At 42.9% G+C, this 21,129-nt stretch overlaps 1 long non-coding RNA gene across 1 annotated transcript in view; it reads left to right on the forward strand.

Moving 5' to 3' along the window:
• The window catches only part of LOC140001604 (uncharacterized), a 40,584-nt gene that overhangs the window by 16,300 nt on the left and 3,155 nt on the right, over nt 1-21,129 (forward strand). The window lies entirely within an intron of this gene.

A 21,129-nucleotide genomic window follows, 5' to 3' on the forward strand; every position in this document is an offset into this window, starting at 1 on the left:
AATAGAGGGCAGGAGCCACATTTCCATTTTGCAGCTTGAAAGCTATTCAAATGAATTTGCAGAAAGGGGGAAAAATCTAGAGATAAACAAATGAGAATAAATCGAGTTCCCCTTTCCTCTCCTTTCTTCCTCTCTCTCTCTTTCTCTCCCTCTTTTTTTTGGGGGTGTGTGTGTGTGTGTATGCGCGGAGGAGCCATTCATTTCCTCCATCAGGATTTTGGTTCATCAGTGTTTGCAGCACCTGGGAAGTGCTCTAAATCAGGGAACGCTTCTTTTGCTGCGGTTCCAGCCCCTGAACACATAAACATATTAGAGAAATTTATGTACGTGCGCGTGTGTGCAGATATGCAGCCACCTACCATTTCCTCGTGTGTGTGTGTGTGTGCAGACAGGCGCAGGGACGCGGTGTTTGTGAGAGGCAGAGGGGATACCAAAAAGCAGACGAAATCCTCTCTCGGGGTGATCGCTCCCAACATTCAGGCGTCGGTTCTGGAGAAACAGCTCCTCGTTTCAGAGCGATTAAAACCTGAAATGCTGAAGCCACGGCACCGTCCTGCCGTCCTAACTAACCGAGGGGCAACTCTTCATTTTCCCTCCTGGTCCATTTAGATATTTCCGGGGTCCCGAGGAGAAGTGACAACGCGCCTGGCTATAACCCAGCACGTAGCCCAAGGGCTAATTTTTAATCATTATTATTTTAAAAAAAAATTAAACGTTGAAGAAAATAAAGCCAGAAACATTATTTATAAATCGGAATGAATGGTGATTCGAGGCTCAGCTCCGCTCCTCGGCTCCAGCCCGAGTGGACGCGAGGTGCGGGGCTCTCCTCTCGGTCTCCTGCAGCCGTGTCAGGCCAGAAATATCGGGCACACGGGGCCGGGGCCGCCAACACCCCCCAGGTCCGAGAGCCGGGCAGCCGCAGGAACTTTAAATGAGTCCTAATTTCGCTGCCTTTAGCTGAGGAAGAGCCGGGGCCGGCGAGTGCCGGGGGCTGGCAGGTTGTGCGGCGTCCCCCGGACACCGCATTTCGGGTGACCCTGGCGCGTTTGGTGGCACGCTAAATTCGGGCAGCTCGGGGCTCTTTCACCGCGTCGTTTCAACAGGGTTTTACCCCTTATGAACCTACAATTAGCACGTTGGCTTCGGGAACGATGCGTTTCACCGCGGCACCTTGCTAGAGGAGGGCGAGACAACTCCGGGGACGGGGGAGAAACGAAGGGGACGGGGGCAGCAGGGGGAGGATGGATTTTTTGGCTTCTCCATGGGCAGTCAGGCGTGCGGCCGCCTTATCGATTGGCGGATCCCCCCTCAGCCGAAAGCACCGCCGGGCGGACACCGGTAGCGCCTAATCCCGCTGCGAGGAGCTTAAACCCGGGGCTGGGGCTGTGCCCGGCCCGGGGGGCTCCCGGGGGGCTCCCGGGGGAAGGCAGCGCCCGCACCCCGCGGCCGGGGCCGGGCGAGAGGCGCACCTGGGGGCACGGCCCGGCCCCGAGCCCCTGGCGCCGGGCGGGCGGCGGCGGCCCGCCAAGGCGGCGGGGAGGGAGGGAGGAAAGCAGGGAAGGAGGCAGGCAGGGAGGGAGGCAGGGAGGCAGGGAGGGAGCCGCCTCCCTCGCCCGCGGCCGCCCCGCCTCAGCCTGGCCCCGCCACCGACCGGCCCCGGCCCCGGAGCTCGGCAGCGGGCGGCTGCAAATCTCAGCCCAAAGGGGCTGCGGCACCCAGGGCGCTGGTGTCGTGAGGACTGCTTGGGAGGCTTCTGCTGGAGAAAGATTTAGGCCTAGATGAGTCCCCGCTGGCTGACAAGTGGCTACGTTGTTCAGAGGGCTAGACAAGCAAAGATTGCTAGACCTGGGTGTAAAGTTTCAAAGGCGCAAGGCTGAACAAAGAAATATTTAGAGAGGAGGTGGCAAAAGCCACGGGATTGCCACCAACCCTCCCCTCCGACCCCAACAAAAATATTAGGAAAAAAAAAAAACACCCAACTTTGTCAGTACTGTACTCATAATGTGAACCAGATTGCCACAGAAAATAAAACGGGTCATAGGCTAGGGAGCAACCTTGGCTGCAGTCTAGCCCTTTTTGTCAGTGATTCCCTCGGTGCCGTACCCACCACACAGCTGCAGCCGCAGCCCGCTGCCTTCCCTTTCTCCTTTCCTCCTCACCTGCCCGTACAAGAGGTCACTGCACGGTGGAGGGAAAGGACCTGTTGCCACCTCAGCAGGGCAGTTCCACAGCATCCAGGGCAGAGCTGGGCTGCTCTGTCCATTCCTTTAGCAGTCACACAGGCTGCTCCAAGTGTCTTTTGTTAAGACTGTCCAGCACAGCACAAGATATGATTCCGCTGTTCCTTATGACTTTGCTCCTCTAATAAATCTAGCCTATGTTATCGTTGTCCTCCTCATGGAAAAAGTGTATGTGTCCATGTAATTAAAGCATGTCTAATCATGAGCTCATATGAGGAACTCAATTTGGGTTGCATATGTAACCTCATGTCTGGCACTTTCTACCTTTTGAATGACTAACTTCTCAATCTTATTGTTCTTTTAGCTTTGAGGGATATGTGTGTGAGAAAGATTTTTTTATGTAAACTAAAGCAGAATAAGCAAGCCCGACATTCTGCAAAGCTTTTTGAAACTGAGGTTGTCCACAGTTTGGGTTTGTGCCACGAGAGCAGAAGTGTGTCTGCTGTTTGGATTCTGGCAGACGCAGCGCCTACAATTCTCCTCTCTGATTTGGGTTCACACATAGCCGAAGTCTCATGAGAACGGCTTGAGACACAGCATGGTTATCGCTTCATCTCTGGCGCCTTCTCTTCCCCACAAGAGAATTCGAATGCCTCTTTTCTGATTACTGTCATTTAAGAGATTAGGTGTTGGAAAAATTAAAAAGAGAAACATTCGAATATGCATCTGTCTCCTTGCTACCACTTTAAAATGGGCAGGTTTTAGTGGTACATTCCACCCAAACCCCATCATTTTCAGTTTTAAACCATAAGGCTTTTGTTGCATAACATCTTCTTTTCAACAGATTTACATTGTTCATGCAAGGGGCAAGAAATCCTAATCCCACGTACTGCATGCAGCGTCTGTCAGCCATGAAAATACAGAACTGTTTGGTCCTCTGAAGTAACACTTGCTTGAACGAGCTAGGTTTTAACATCCCAACAGGTTCTTTTGCCCTTTTAAGTCCCAAGCCATTCTAGAGTCAGCTGGTCAGAGCTAAAACTAGCACCATGTAGAACTTCAAAATGTTTGTAGGTCATGAATTGAGGGAGGGCTGTGTGCACACCACAGTGCTTCCTGGCCCTGGTTTGTCGGGTCTGGGACCTGTCTGGAAGGTATTGCAGATCCCCTTAGGTGTGTCCTTCCCCAGGTGGCAGAGATGTTTGGGAGAGCGACTCTTACCCTGGGATGGCATCAGGATAAGGCCAGGGCACATGTTCAGCCTTGTGAGCTTGAAGGACATTCCAGACCCATCCACGTGCAGTAACTACTTCTCCTTGACCCAAATTGATAAGGCTACCTTTGCAAGAGGCCTGTTGTATGCATTTGCCATTGTTACACAAATGGTAAAGCTTCTGGACTGTTAGAGTGTCTGTTTTACACTGTGTGATTCCAAAAAAAACCCACCCAACTTCATAAGGTGCTTTTATAGCCATCCATCACCTGAACACAGCTCTGTGGTAATCGCCTGTATCTGAAGACCGATTTTTTTACAATCAAGTCATGTATGGCTCAGATGAACTGTAAACAAGGTTAGACACCAAATAAAATTTTGTAACAGTTTTATTTGAAAGCATCCGTGGCAGAAAGTTGTCATGTTGGCTTTGGCTGGCTCCAGACAGTCCAAACTGATGCTTGTATTTCCTAAGTATATAAAGACTGTGGAGTTAAAGAAATTAATCTAGAGTCTATAATGAGTATTTTTTCCTGTGACTTACTAAGTAGCTCAGTAAGCTAAGTAATTTTTCCTGGCCTGTTAATGAAGAATCCTCCTCCCATAACCATAAATGAAAATGACCAATTTTCTTCATATTTTATATCAAAATGCATGTGGGGGGCATTCTGCAAAGGTCCCTTGCAACATGGAACACGGTTACTGTGCCAACTACCCCAAAATGAGAGCTCATACTTCAGGTTAAAATCCTGAAGAATTTTGTCACTTGACCTACAGAGAGGGTTCCTCTACTGAAGACAATCAGAAAACCTTATGTTGTCCATGTGGGACAACATAAATCTTCATGGGCAGCTCCTACCCCTTAGCTGAACATTCCCACCCCTCAGCTAGGGCACATTAGCTCACCATCTGCAGTGTCCTTCCCTGTTGTAAATGGGAAGGAAAGTGTAAGGTGGCTTTGCTAAAGCCAAACACTGTTGACTATTGGAGGATAAATTACATCTGTTCTTTCTACAGATATTATAAATTAGATACAAATTGTAATAATTGTACTTAATTGCTACTTAATTACTGATTAAAAGAAACCTTTTTATTTTTCTTTATTGCAGTCCCATGCTTGTTTTTTCAAGGATGTTTAATCAGGCAGACAGAAGAAGAACAGCCGCAAATTGTATTTTAGTTGAAGGATTAGAAAAAATAGAATTCCATACACCATGTTGAATAAGAGCAATTTGCATATTACCTAAACTTCAATACAGTTGGATCGTTTCTGTCCAAGTGTTGCCAAAGAAGTATGCAGCTTTTTGGAATGAAGATATTTGGATGCACAGAGCACACTAACTTAGATTTTTTTCCCCATATCATAGCCTTTTGTTAAGCAGACAAACTGTGGAGGCAGCTATGAGGGAAAAGAAAATAACTCTTAAAATACCCTCAGGATTTTTACACTTCACAGTAAAGCCCTTACACCAATGAATCAAGAGGAAGAGGTGGAGGAATCTTTGCATGCCCTCTTGTAGGGCAGGGAAGATAGATGGGGATGTTATGGAGACACAGACAGAAAGTCTGAGAAGTCCTCAGGCAAGACTGAGATCTGGGCTCAGTGGCCTTTTCTGTACTGGGTTTTCTATTTGCATGACTTTGTGAAGTCACTTAGGCCTTCAGACTCATGTTACTTGATTCGAGAGGCGATACCTTTGAAATCGTATGGCTCGGTTCCCCAGCTGCTAGGTGGGAGAGTGGCACACTCTGCTCTGAGGGGTTTCGTAGAGATGCATGGCTCAGAGACCACAAGGTGCTTACGTGCTGAAGTGGGAACAGTCACCCAGTGCTCGCAGTGCCCATGCAATCATGTTCAATGAGGATTATGTAGGCAGAAGTCTGCTTGAATTCAAAGTGCCAGGTGAGTCATTAATCAAGATCATGCCTAGATAACTGGCTGAACATCTACAGCAGGGTTGGTTTATGGCTCTGAGAGAGCCACTTGTGGATAGCAAAATGATTTTGACTGTGCAGCAAGTACTAGTCTGGGACAGTACTTTTATATGTGCAAACTGACTGTCCTTTTGGAAGTCAGTGCAGGTATGGTGGTAACAACTGCTGAGATCTGACCTGAGCTACTTACAGTCTAAAAAAATCCGGTTTTGTAGATATGAAGTCTAAAATAATTTTCCAAGCATTAAAAGAGACCAACTGCTGTTAGCTGTTTAAAGGGTTGGAGTAATTATGCCCATGCACTGCACAATATAAAACCCTTATGACTACTATATGGATTGTTTTGTTTGGGGAGGGACTTGTCATTTGGAAAGGAAAAATAATCACCTATTCTCTTCTCTCTTTGCTTGTTACAAAGCCCATTGAAGTCAATGGGAGTGTTGGCATTGATTTGTGTGGGCTTTCGTCAGGCCCTGTATATGCTACTGTAAACTGGAGGGTGAGAAAGGGTATGGTTAAAGGGAAGAGAAGAGAGGGGTGGAGTTAAACACAGGAAAAGAATAGAGCCCTTTGTCTATTAATTAGGGTTTACACAGCTTGTGGAAAGCAGCGTTCCTCCAGCACTGCATCCCTTTGCCCCACTACTTCATTTTTACATCTCCCATGTTGGCTCTAGAATGGCAATGAGCTACGCGCTGCATAGCGCTAACCACGCAGCCCCTCCGCTGCATGGGAGAGGAAGGCATTGAATTGAGAGAGCTTCCCTAGGGTGAAAAACGCTTCTTGTTTCTGCAGCTCATGTCCACTCTCCTCGAAATGTGTGGTGTGGCAGCAAATCCTGTATGGATCGCAGGAGCTTTCTTGGAGTTACTCACCAATATCTAACAGCTTGTTGTCTTTGGGGAGATGGGACCTGGTGGAACCGGGCAGTTCTCCTGGTGAAGCTCTGCCAGCATGCCTCTGCTGAAGCTGGAAGGTCCCGCTGGACAGTCCCAGTTCATTCCCATGTCCATTTTCTCCTGGTTACACCCACCAGAAGACAGTGACAATTGGTTGCAATTAGAGAGGAAAAGTGCCATTGTATTTGACACTAGGCTGGACTCCGGAGATGTTGTTCAGTCGCTGGGTGTGTCTCAAACTGCTGGGTGACCTCGGGTAAGCCAGTTGGGACTCAGACTTATGATCAGTTTATGACAATTTAACAAGCTATTGTGTCTCAGTTGAACAGCAGTGACTGTCCTCGTGTGCACTCTTACCCAGGGCAAACACAGGCTGATGTGATCCAAAGCGTAGTTATACCAGCAAACCAAGCCAGTACAACCAACTCTGCTGCCATGAGACTGTATCCTTGGCAGGGGAACTGATCTGATTCAAAATGTGGGAGGTTTTTGGTTTTGCTTTTTTTCTGGATTGCTTTTAACCATCACCAGCTCCCCAGTGCAGGGCACTCTGCAGGAACAGTTATTTTGGGAAGTAAAAAATGTCTGGCATGCAATGGCAGGGCTGTTGCTTGAAGATATATTAACGTGGTTGTGAGTCTGACCTATTAGATCCAAATCAAAGCACCTACGTATTCTATGGATTAAAGCATTTGTTCCCCATATAAAAGGGAAGGAACAAATGTTTCCTTTATTCACCCCCACCCCTATTCTCTGCCCAGATCCTAAGCTATATAGTGGAGGTGCTCTTGCTCCATGTTGGTACAGAATCCAACATAATGATGCACTGATCTTATCTGCATACAAGTAAAAATAAATCACAAGAGTAATAGAGGGAGCGGTGTGCTCATCTGTCAGTGGAGAAAGGCAGAAGGCAGCAATCAACTCCAGGTTCATAAGCTTTGTTGTCTGCCAATTAGCTCTGACCTCAGAGTAGTGATAAAGGTATAATCCAACCCCTCCTGAGCCCCCTTTCATAGGTTAATTTCCCTCAGTAGGACTTTTTTATTATTATCATAAGTGCTATTTTTATGGAGTAATGAATTTGCTACAGAAACATTTATCTTAGTAGCACGGTAATGTTGAGTTATTATTTCACACTATGCTTCCTATTCTTAGGTCAATGTTTTAGTCCAATTTTCTACCTCTTTCGGTGTACAGACAAAATAACACATGTATTGTCTGTGTGAGTTAAGGAATTTGTAGGACCTACCTGTGAGCACTGAAGAAGGATGAAATCAAAAAAGAGTTTATGGAGTAGAAGATGGGTATCTGGCACCATAGAGAGGAGCCAGCCTCTTGGGGGCTGCAAGGTTCTCTCTCAGAGAATGGGGAGGATGGAGCCCAGCCACCACCAGGCTGGGAAAAACAAAAACAAATACAAAAACACTTATTGCGTAAGAAGCTGTACATCAATTTTACTACATAGATTTAATTTCATCTCTGGAATTCTGCTGAATTGATGTACATTAGCTCTAGAGAAATTGTTCTTTGCTCAGCTGGCTTGCACTCAAAAGCAGAATATTTGCAGTTTGTTCTTAGGTGCTGATTAATGACAGCTATGTGTTGTTTCTTATAATGATGATCACATTTTACCGTGACAGTAAATATTGGAGTTAAAAATAATGTGCGAAGAGTGGGATATGTATGGGTCACAGTCAGGCTGCCACCTGACTTCTCTAACAAGAGCTTCACAGCAGCATGTTCCAGGTCCCCGAAACAGCTTCTTTTCTGATGCAGTAGCTACTAGCTAGCAATTAAATCTCTGTCTATAGAAAATGAGTCCAGCTGGCTTTGCTTCCTCTCTCTTGAGAAACTCTTCAAGGTTCTAGGTTCCCACAGCCAGGCTTCCATGGCTTCAAAGGCATAATTTGGCACCTGCCCCCTGGGCATGCGTTTGTCAAAGTACACGTACAAAATTTCACTGTTGAGGATTTGTGCCTCAGGGCAACTTCCACTCTGAGGTGAAATTACTTCTTTCCAAATGCCATACTTGAACTATGTAAGCATACACCCTTTAGCATAATAATAGTGACTTCTAAATGCAAAGACATAGCCTGATTTGCAGCAGGCATACCTGCCACAGATTACCTCTTAAGATATCTGAAGGCAAAGTATTATAGCAAGAGCTATTTACCCTGGATTCTACCTCATTACAAATCGTCCTTACACGTTATGCTGGAGGAACAATAAACCAACCTTCTATTACCCCTTATAGACTGGCAGACAGATCGAAACACTCTCATTTTTTTACTTCTCCTCTTTCAGACAACCATGGTGCTCAACTCTAACCTCCAGAACAAGTCACACCTTTCTGACACAAGTACTTTTTTTTTTTTTTTTTCCCCACCAGACACATTTTGCGGTGGAGGAATACCAAATGACACATTGTGCTGCTACATGGAAAGAAGCCAGGTGAGGTTTGCTCCCCAGATGAAACACTGAGGCAGATGAGACTGAAGCAGAACAGACCCTGAAGCACTCTCATTGCTGAGAGCTCTCCGATGTTCTGCTCCTATAAGCTCACTACCTTTGGCAGTGTCTTTTTGACACACATAAGAAAAGTTCCACAAGCAGCATCCAAACAAATGGTCCTCCAAGTCTGCACTAGCCATGGTGACACAGATGCAAATGCAAAAGCAGGTGATGGTGGGCAGGCAAAGAAAAGTTACATCTGGGATACCACAGATGCTCTAGAGAAAGGTTTGATGGCGCACCATGTCCCAGTACACAGGAACCAGTATTTGTGTCACTTGACTTCTGCTGTCCCAAAGAAGAGCATTTAGACCGACTCACTGTCTAGGCCCCCACTGCAGTCAATGGTGGTAGAAAGTTGGGCTGTACTATTTATCAGAGATACCTAACTTAAGTTTATTTGTTCGGATATGGTGAGTTGTTTCCTGGAAATAAGCATGTATCTCCATAACTGTAAGGGAAGTCTATGAAACGGAGTCATCCTAGATGCCTATCTCTTTGACAGCTTGATCTAAGCAGATGAATCTTATCCAAGTGGATGAAACAAGATACCTAGAGAACAGCCACACAGGTAAAATAAAGGTGTGTAAAAAAGAAAAATAAAAATCAGCTGAGACTTATGTTTGGCATCCTACGTATTTTCTTCCATGCCTAGGCTCTGAAGGACAGGGATAGTTTCCATTAAGAGCAATGTTGCTTTTCAGTAATAGCTGCGGAAGGGCTGTATGGTTTTAGCAACAGAGATCCAGATGAACTCCTGCCCAGGAGGGGATGTGCACTACCTGATGCTACACGGGCAGTATAACTATGTAATTTATACACAGTATAAGTGCACATGGGCACGTACACTTTGGGTTACTGCAGAGGTCATCACAGTGATCATGTGTCCAACTAGTTTTCATCTCATCTTAGGGTTTCAGAAGAGAGGCTTGTCCAGGAAAGGCTGAAACCAGCAAAATATTTAGACCCATCTACTATTTTATGTACTGCTGGGTACATAAAATCCAGTCTCCTTGGTTGTTTTAGGGGAAGGAGAGGATAGGACTCTAGGTACCTAGTTATGTGTTAGCTGTGTGAGCTACTTTTGAGGACGAGGCCTAAGCACCCACGTAGTGAGCCTGGAGATGGTTATCTCAGAAGGACCCTGCTCTGGAACTGGCATCCCACTTTGGCCTCATTGGACCTGAACCTCTCATCCTGCAAAGTACTAGCATCTTCCCAGACTCATTTCTGAGGGCTGGCTTAACCTTCAGAACAGTTCCTTTTACTGAAAAAAAAATTGCTAGTGTCAGTGTTGCTATCTGTGAAAGCATTTTGCATTTGTAATAATTTCTGAACATGTGGCTTTTGATTCATTACAGCATAATGAATTTAATTCATTACTACAAGATTTAATTCATTACAACATCCTTAGTTTTCCCAGGTCAGTGTAGGCTTGTCTCTAGTCTTTATTTTAGTCTGTTTCACTACCTGTAATGCTCCGTTCTTTGACGCAGACGGCCACAAGCCTTGTTCTGGTTAGGAAGCTAAGATGTTGATGGAGTCAGGTCTTTCTTGAATGCAGCTCTACCTACTTACACACAATATGCAGACTCCTGTTTCTCTGACTGCAGATGCAATCAAACCACCAAACTTTGCTTGTAATACCTTTTTTTTTTTTTTTTTTTTTTTTAAATCAGCACCCCAGATAAGGTTTCCCTTTAGGCGTTTATGCCTAGGTAGCTTCCTTTCAGCTGCTGTGCTTAAAGCTTTCTTTCTTTCTGTTTCAGCTGGCTTGTTCTCTTGTACCTACATACACACAAATACATCCTTACTCAATGCAGTAACCAGCAGTACCATCTGCCCACATTGTTCAAGATTTAGGGTGTACTTCTGCTTTGTCTTGGAAACCTGTATTACCTCATCAAAGAACTACCTTGACTCTGTTATCTTAAATGAAGGGTGGTGGTTACTTCCATCAGCCTCAATGACTCTTCTCCCAGTCCTCAACAATAATACAGCATATTCACCCTGCCTTTGCCCTTACAGGGTTTTCTACTTGTTTATCTTTCATTTATCTCTGTATTGCTTTGTGTGCCATTAAAATACAGACTGGAGGTGCTGGGACTGGATTCACCTCTCACTGACAACAGTTCCACAATCATCTGTCTCCACCATTGCTAGATAGTGCAGGTATATTTGATGCATATCTATGAATAAAAGAAGAGACAGAGCCCTGGGTTTTCATTACTTTTGCCAGCTTCTGCCAGCTTATTTGTTTGTTTGTTTGTTTATTATTTCTCTGATACCTCAGCTGTTTTTAATTGACTTTTAAAGAGAGCGAGTAACTTTAAGGAGCACTAAGGGAGAAGACAGAGCTATCTGAGGACCACAAGGAAATTATATTGCAGTTAAACAGGAGTTAAAGCCAGTTTTTTTCCCATCACTCATCTCTGGAATTAAGCAAATCATGCTCTCACGGTTAGGAAGATATTAAATGAGAAAGCTTTTAGCTGTTTTCCCTGTCAAACAACATCTGATGACCAACAGCGATGCTGACAGGGATTCACTTACGTCACAGACTTTCTTTGGGGTGAACTACAAAGAAACATGTGGGTCAGTGTGACCCATCCCTTCATTACAACTGTGGAAATGCATTTTTTTTTTACAACAAAATAACATCTCTGTGATACCTTGATTGTCAAAAACCACAATTATAGTCATTGTTTATGCATTAGGGAAACCTCATCCTAAATCTGGCACCATATGGGGGTGAAAAGAGCAGCTGCTGACATTTCAGTATAATCATTGTGATCTAGCTGCAGATATGACTCAGCATGATGAGTCTGACAACAAGAATGGGGAAAAAAAAAAAAAAAAAGCAAAGCAGCATGGGCAGGTTTCAAATGTCACTTCGAGGCATCAGTCCAAGTGCATTTCCAAGGGGAGAGACTTTCAACACACAGAGTGGGACAGCTCCATACTAGCTCCAAACGGGAAGCCGGCACAGAACTGCAGACCAGCATAACCGAAAGGGTTGTTTATGTTTGTGTGTGTCATAATCCAAGGGAGAAAAATAATTAATAAGCGCCTGGAAGTGTTTTAGGATGTTGTTATTCTCCCCACGTTTTTGTGAAAAAGGAAATTATGCCAAGCTAAACTATACAAGCAGCCCCACCTCCCTGTTTTCAACCCCTCTCGGAAGCACTGGCTCATTGCTTTTCACTGAGTTTGGAGTTCAACTGATTCCTTTTGATCAGAAAATAACAGAGATATTTCACTTCTACCATGCAGCCCCACTGGTAATTTTCAGTTTCCCTGAATTCTTTCACCTGACCACTACCTTCTCTGCTTTCATTCTATCTATTCCCTTCCTATGATGCCTACAAAAAATCTCACTGTTGATGACCTTGAACATTTTAGCCCCAAACACGCTTTTGCCCCTCTGTTCTCAGAGTGCTGACTTCCCAAAGCAAGGCTGCTCCTTTCCTGCATACACCTGAATCACATAGGTTTTTGCTATCATGAATGAATCATTGTGACAAAAAGACACTATTCATGTTCGGGAAAATGCTAGACTTGCTACTTATCTCCAAAGCCAAGTTCTGGTGCATTACATCTGGCAACACATTATAATTGTGTTTACTCCATAAATATGTACTCCACATACCTTGTGTCAATCCCAGCCCTTTGGTCTAGAAGATTACATCTTCTTTTATGAAGGAATTAATACACTATAACCTCTGGCATGATAAGAACATCCATTAATCAAAATGCAAGTGCTTCCTTCACAAAATGATTATTTTGGGAATAGATGAGGAGGTTCAAGCACGGCCTGTCACAAGGCTGAGATTTACACACATTTTTGTCACAGGATTGTTCTCATCCTGTGGTAGGGACATGCCTGGACTAGGAAGGATGCAACTCCCATCTTGCAGTGGTGTAGAGGCTATAGGACGCTGTGCAAAAATGATGCTAAGACTAAGCTGCTGGCCAACTCTTTGCCAATTTAACAGCTTGCAATTTATTGCCACCCTGTTACTGAGGGCAGCAGTGAAGGACGTGTCAGTAAAGTGTGGCTATTGGCTGGTTAAGTTACTGTGGCCTTTGGAAGCTGGACCAGAGGCTACCCAGCCTATGGTTGTTGGGTATTTCTCCTTTATTCTCAAAAAAAAGTCATATATAGAATCAATTGAATAAGAAACTGAGGTCTGCAATTGATTTGTAGGTACATGTTAAGCACTGCATAAAACTGAGATGTGTCACAACCTCTATTGTCCCATTTTGAAAGAAAGTCCTTGCTGTTCTGGCTGTTTTTTGTAGATTCTTTCATAGCTCATTTTTTTGTTTGTTTTGTTTTTGTCCTAATATTATATAAACTCCCAGATATAAATTAGCAGCCTGACTCACCAAATTCCTATCATATCAATTTGAAAAGACACTACTTACCAGCTAATAAATGTATTTCAATAATTTCTGTGTCTACTTTTGGCTGTGCAGGAAGGGAATGAAGCTAAAGAGTCTATGACCTGTGCTCTTCTTCTCTTGTAGACAGCTGAATATTTATGTGTCTATAATGGATACATGTTCAAGGTTCATTATTGCTATCTGTACCTATTATTACTGTTGTGTTATCATCATTATTATTTCACACTGTGGTCGAGGTCCCCCTAAAGATCAAAGTCCCTCTGTATTAGAATCTGCATGAAGAAAATGAGAGGCCTTGTTCCCATGCTAATCACCCCTTATGCTTCAGCAGCACAAGGGAAATGAGTTTCCATGGTGCCATGTGGAACAAAAATATTTCCTTTGCACCCTTCTGGGTTGGACCAATGTGTGAAGCCTATACGATGCTCCTTCTTTCCCGTACTCTCTAAAACATTTCAAGTGATTGAGGAGAACTTGCACAATGGCAAGCCAGGGTCCGTGGACTGATATGCAGCATGCAGACAAGGCACTGACCATGTTGTGCTGGAATACTGTTCTGCTTGAGGCCCATTCCTTTATGACTGGTGAGATTTCATGTCTTGTCTCATAGAGTTCAGCAACACAGATAATTTCCAGAGAAGAGGTGCATTTTGCTTACAAAGTAGCCTTTGAATGCACAGTGTTGGACATCAGAGATTGAAATTATATATCAGCTGAACTACTTACTGTCATACTGTTCTCTTTGGAGAGTATGTCTATGGCTAGATCTCTACAGATGAATGGATATGTTCGTGTTTATACAGATTGGACTTTTAACCTGCTCTATTGATTGCTTTAGTGATGGCCTATTAATGACCTGGCACATTCTGTCTAATGTGTTCTTGCACAAAGTTGAGATCTTTCCTCTATAAAGTCTAAGTATCACATGACTTGATTGACATCAGTGATTTTTTTCTTTTTTGAGACCATTCTCTGCAATTGAGGACAAGGCATGTGGTTGCCTTATTCGTGCTGAAAGTTTAGACCTACATGGGTATGGAGTTTTTGTCTTCTACAGTGTGTTGGAATGAGCTGATGCTTCACTGCTGTTCTGGAAAATCTGTTCTTCTGCGATGCTAGCCAGTTCTGGTGCGTAAAGAGAATGAACATAATTCTCCTTGCAGAGGAGCAATATGTGATTCTAATTTAACATGGAAGCTCTAGATAATTCCTCTCATTACTGTCGGAAAACCAATATATTTCCTTCATAAGTAGATGACATCCATTGTGCATTGGAATGACCAGTACTCACGGGAAGGCCATTTAGGTAAAGCTGTGCTGTATTCTGCAGAACTGTTAACTCAGAACAGAAATACATTTATGTCTGAGGTGTCATGAGTAACTGCTGCGCTGCAGTCTGCCCATGAGGATTATTGCTTCATTTATTTCTTGATCTCTAGGGTGAGTTGTTATAATTCTTGATTTTTACTGTGATCTCTGATAAATAATGGGAAAAAGTACAATGCACTGGATATAAAACCCCATACATTTAAAACACAGGCAAGACCTTGCATTGTGACTGGATAACATGCTCTGTCAGAAGAGTGAAACTGGTGTAAATACACATAAGGTTTTTGCTGAACATCAACAACACTGAAAAAATTGTTGCAATATTTTAACTAAACCTTCATTCTCAATCTAGATCTCCACGGCCTACAGCGGGACAACTGTATTCATTGCAGCCATGGTTAGAAGAGACAGCTGTTTTTCCAGCTGAGATGTTGCAATCATGACTTAGATGCCAAAACACAAAACTTTTTTTTTTTTTTTAACAACAATGGTAGCAAAAACTATCCTTCTAACAAATGTATGGTATTATTCCTCAATTCGTTTTTAAGACATTATGTTTCTCTTCCTACTTAACAGTATACAGAAGGAAACAATAAAACTTGCATCACAGATCTGAAGAGTAGCTTTTGGGCTGTGCCCTCATGCTGGTCTAGAGGAAAATAAGGAGCAGGAGGCCAAGCCAAGAACATGTGTGGAGACTGGCACCATGAAAATACTCCAAATTCCTGGTCAGATCCCCTCTGCTTTTTGTATGCCCATTCTAGGCAATGTGACAATGTGTTTGCTTACTGGTTATATCACCACTGGAGACAGAATGTCCTCTGGGGCTCCTCCAATAGGAGGATGATTTGTTGGTTTAGCAATCATTAACTCATCCCTATTTTTTTAACGCAAATTAAAGTCGGCAGTAGAGTAGGCTCATGCTGCTCAGTGGCAGCTCCTTGGCAGCTCCTTATGCTTTCTGGTTAGATCCCCTTTGCCAACCAACACATGGACTTCAGCAATTGTTTGGAGTGCTTCAGCTGGCTTGTAATCAGACTTACCCGAGCAGAGCTATACTGGCAGGTAACTTAAAGACCTCTCAGAAAACATCGAGGGTTTTTGCTAAAACCACTAATGCGTATATTAGCTGAGTTATTTGCAACTGGAAGTAAGCAGCTGGACACCATGTATGCATGTATCAAATCATCCAGCAAGCCAAGAATTTTAGGTTAGTGAACAGTTAAAGCCAGAAACATCATTTAGGTACATGCAAATACTTTCAGTTTAGGATGAGGTCAGTAGTCTCCACTGATTTCTGAGGCATTGATGGGAAGGTATCTGTAACATTCAAAAGGCTGCTGACAACATCAATCAAAACCTATTATGTGACACGTTATTTGCTTGGAGATTTGCTGTATTAAGATGCCATGTGGTTGGAATCAGATCATTTTAATTGTTATCATATGTAATTGTCAGCCACATAATCGTGTCTGACCAAGCTTTAACAGTGTTTGTTTTTCAGACTTCTTTCCTGCAGCCTGAGCTCTTTTTGGATTATTTCAGTGTCATTTTTTTTGATATTGTTGTTTGTTTGTTTTTTAATATCTAAAGAAAAACTGAAGTTTTCACAGATTGGACATTGCAGTGACCTTACATCTGAACAATAGAGGGTCTGATTATTAAACAAACATTGTAATCTGACTTTCCCAAAATTTCAGAATGCATTATAAAATGCTATCTAGCTGTAAAAGCAGCAGTGGGACCTTTTGTTCGAGTCACGCAAAAGCAAACACACAGAATCTGCTTTTAGTCACATTGTTTTGAATGGATTTACTCTCTGTTGCTGCTAATGTAGCTGGCTCAGCAAGTTTCTGGGAGATATAATATACTACAACGTGGAAGAGAGGGGAGGATGCTAACAGTTCTTAATTATTGTTATTTGATAGAAGCAGAAAATATCTGAAGTTCTAACTATTTTAAAATTAACACAGGCACAATTTAATGTCATCATGCGTTTCAGAAAATACGTGGTTGTAGAATTTTCATGATTAGTCTATTAATATCTGCTAAACTAAGATTAGTTGCATTTCTTCCCTCTATTTTACCTCAGGTTTGTAGCTAACAAATAAGGGCTATTCTCTCTAGCAACTTGCCATGTTGCATGACAATTTGTGTTGTAGACTTTGTTACACATTCTAAATGTCTCATAAACTTTTCTTTTATAAAATTCCTTAAAGTAAGACTAAACAACGATAACCTGCCTCCTTAGAAGACAGTGCTTAAGTAACTGAACATGAGTTAAGAAACAAATAAAGGCTAGAATTCAAACGTAAAATAAGCTTGCAGAATTTTGCTTGAATTCTTACATAGACGGATAGGAAAGAAATTCTGATATTTTTCCATTCTTTATACCAAATACAGATGTGGAAATGTTGACTCTGGTAAATTTGTGTAAAACCATACACACAGAATATGATCAACTTGTCTGTCTAGATGTCTTTACACTATCTCCTGTTATTCTTATATTAAAACAACAACAACAAAACAACCGTTTTTGGCTAAAGCATTTCTTCCTCGTGTTTTTAAGAGATCATACAGTGTATCTGGCATATCTGTGGAAAATGTTTTCCAAAATATAAGCTCTTTTATTATAAAAAAGGCACCTTAGTTTCAATTTTGGTGTATCTGGCTTAAGTTTCCAGCCCCTGGTTATTTGGCTAGATGGAAGAGTCTTTCTTTGGTGTTTCCCCCTGTGAGTTACTTATATATACAACTCACCTCTCCCCATCTTCTTTATGATAAAACAAAACAAAACAAACAAACAAAACCAGAAGAAACTCTTATGTATGTATGTATGTATGTATTTATTTATCATTTTTACTGCAAGGAATTATCCTTTGAATATTTTTCTGTCTCCTTCCTGTACCATTCCTGATTTCTGTTTGACTGCCCAGTCTTCATCACTGTATGCTATCCTGCCAAACTTGTGTCATTCACAGATTGTATTCAGGGATATGTTTACATGACCATTGGTGAAGTTGCTAAAGAATATTAGGCCTTGTACAGAGCCCAAGGGAACATTGGGAACATTCAGACAGTCTCAAATCCCAGCTGATGCTTAGGTTTTTTGAGATCTGTCAGCTAGTTTTTAATCCATTTGATATGTGCTTTATTTCTATTGCACAATGCTAAAATCATAATAGTATGTCAGTTTCTGTGGATATTAATTTAACCCTTCCTTTCTCCTTTTTCCTTATATACCACTGCAGTATCAGAGTGACTCCCACATAGAGTTGTGGTGGTTTCACACCGATGGGCAGCTCAGCTCCACCATGCTCTCTCACTCCCATTCCTCAACTGAACAGGGGGAGAAAATATGATGAAAAAAGGCTCATGGGTTGAGATAAGGACAGGGAAATCACTCACCAGTTACCTTCACAGCTGAGACAGACTCAGCATAAAGGAGATTAATGTGATTTATTGCTCACTAATAACAGACTAGTGCAGTGAGAACTAACAGTGAAGTAAAGTCACCTTCCCCCTATCTACCCTATTCTATGTCCTCCCCTTGTGCATCTCAGGGGAATGGGGAATGGGGGCTGTGGTCAGTCCCTGATGCTTTGTCTCTGCCGCTCCTTCACGGTCACTCTCTGCCCCTGCTCCATGTGGGGTGATCCTGCGGCGGCTGCCCACAGGCAGCAGCTCTTCAAGATCTGCTCCCACATGGCTCTGTACCATGGGGTCCATCCCCCGGGAGCAAACTGCTCCAGCACGGGTCCCCCATGGGCGGCAGCTCCCCCCACACCCCCTGCTCCTGCGTCGGCTCCTCTCCATGGGCTGCAGCTCTGGCCCGGGGCCTGCTTCTGCGGAGGCTTTCCATGGGCTGCAGCCTCCTCCAGGCCACATCCACCTGCTCCACTGGGGGCTCCTCCATGGGCTGCAGTATGGAGATCTGCTCCATGTGGGACCCATGGGCTGCAGGGGGACAGCCTGCTCCACCAGAGGCCTCTCCACAGGCCGCAGGGGAACTGCTGCTGCATGCCTGGAGCACCTCCTGCCCTCCTGCTGCACTGACCTGGGGGTCTGCGGGGCTGCTTCTCACTCCTCTCTCCCAGATGCTGTAGCAGCTCTGGTCAGCTCTGATCATCAGAAGGTCCCTCTTGGAGCTGGCTGGAGCTGGCTCTGATCTAACATTGGGCAGCTGCTGGGCTCTGCTCTCAGAAGCCACCCCTGCAGCCCCCTGCTACCAAAATCTTGCCACATAAGCCTAATACAATAATAGATATCATTAAAGAAGTAACATTAAAGAAGACTTCATGGTATAGCTGGCACTTTCCCCACATTGGGGGGTGTGGGGGTGTGGGGGGGGAAACAGCAATTAGTTCATTTTCATTAGTTCATTAACAGCAATTAGTTCATTTTTGTATTAAGCATTTTTTCCCCTGCTTAAATACCGACTGGATTAGGCTGGTAACAGTAGAGGTTCTTGTGGTGTCAATGCTTACCTGTGTATATGTATTGTGAATTAACTTTCAGTCTTCATCTTGATTTGAGCAAAATATTACAGTATACATCCAGAAAGTACAAAAAGAAAGGCCTTTAACAACACACAGAGAAAATATTACATTTTAAATTGTGGCTCCGAATTTCAAAGTATGATGCACGTAGTGTCTCATGCTAAAAGCTGATCCATTGTTAAGTGCTAAAACCAGCATACGTACTATTGAAATTGGGAACCTATGTTGTTGGTATTCTTCAAGTTACATAATTGAATGAGACGTGCGTAACCAGTTTAACTATAATGCAATGACAGGGAAATTAGCTTCTACAAGCTTTGACTATTCAGTATGTTTAATGTACCTAGAGCCCCAAAATACATGTATTTGTTACCAAACCCTGTAGATAAACAGAAGTAAATCGGCCCTGAAAAACAACCTAGTGATAACAGTATTCTGTAGCTGGCATTCAGATAAGTTGTTTTCAGTGTTACTACTCCATAGTATTGTACATAGAGACTGAAAGACATTAAATGTCAGACTACGTAATGCTGGAAAACTCAGTCCTGTAGCTAGTATATATTAATACTAACTGCAAGTATGACATAAGTATGCCTACATACAGTGTAATTAAAACAGAATTTTATAACAGATTCTGCTCAGAAAGTGAGGAATCATTATATCTGAGTGCAAGACTTCATTTGAATCTGATTTGGTTGCTGGACAAGGAGATGGACCTTGTTTTTGCTTGTTTGTTTTTACATGCATATCTCTGGCAGCTCCTCTCTAGTTAGTCATTTGAAGAAGACAGATATGATTTCATTAAAAAAAAAAACAGAGTAAATTAGGACAAAGTCTAGGAAAATATGCTATTTTAGCCTATAGGGAATAATATATTTTGTTCAGTTGACAAAAATCTTCACTCTGTTTGTTAACAGATTCCTTTTTGACTGCAGCAATCTCAAAGTTGGACATCAGGCAGACCAAGTGAATCCTGAACTCTGGAGGTCATTGATGCTCTTCCAACTTCAAAAATAAGCAGGGATGATATTGGGATATTGACTACAAATCAGATGACGGCTCTCGATCATTTTCTTCTGGATCACTAGTATGAAAAGGAATTTGTAAAACAGAAATGTCTCCATCTCCTTTAAATAGTAATAAAGATAAATCCATCAAAACAAACGAGCAGCTAGTTAAATTCTTTGTCCATATACACGTGCCATTTCCCATTTGTAATCAATGAGAAACTTCTGTATACACCCCAGGGCAGAATCTCACTCATCATATATAACACTTTATTGTTAATTTAGGATGATTAATGATCAAGTCAGTAGCTGTGTAATATTTGTGAATTCTATTCTACCACTGCTTAATTTTATATTATTTTAAAATTTACAGCTGCCATGGAAAATGACCAGAAATCTACAATCTGAGAAAACCCATCCATCATCTTCAGGCAGTCTTCCAATCTGTTAACTTTAGCTGCTACTAATAAGTGTGTCCAGGAAAAGCAATTATTACAATGTTTCACAGAATAGCTTCCAGATAGCATATGATGTAAGCTGCTCTTGGGCAACATTTCTTCTAAGGAAGCAGCCTTAGAAGCATTTTTTTTTTTTTTCTTCAGTAAGCAACTTCACTGATACAGGTATTATAAAAACAGAAATGGAGATCTAGAGCCTTACATGTTGGAAATGGGGATTGACCATAGGTACTGTGCCCATTTACACCTTCCAAAGACTTGGATCACTATGCTTTGTGAAGTGCTCGCTACAGGTTTGATCAGTGTGCAGACTCTTTCAGTAAGGAAGAGTTCTTACCTGGGTCTGAGATGTAGCCATTAGGATGATATATCACACAGTGTCAAATCAGGCACCCTGTTTTGACTTTGTGTTCCCCTCCAGGAAATGATATTTTATCTACTATTTAATGTATATTACCAGCAATGGAAACCAAGCCCAAACTAGCGCATGAAGATCTCTAAGACCGCCTCTCTAAAATCTCTAAGTGCATGAAAAATCATGAAGATTGCCATTCTGAGGCCCTTAATAAAAATTCAGCATCACAGCAGGCTGCTCCGAAGTAACACCTCCCCAGGTAATACCTCCCCGGCTAATTACCTTCCCAAAGTAATAATGGAGCATTGTGACAGAGGTGGATATCCTGCAGTT

This window comes from Anas platyrhynchos, chromosome 2 (assembly GCF_047663525.1).
Source record: "Anas platyrhynchos isolate ZD024472 breed Pekin duck chromosome 2, IASCAAS_PekinDuck_T2T, whole genome shotgun sequence".
In the NCBI taxonomy this organism is placed as follows: domain Eukaryota; kingdom Metazoa; phylum Chordata; class Aves; order Anseriformes; family Anatidae; genus Anas; species Anas platyrhynchos.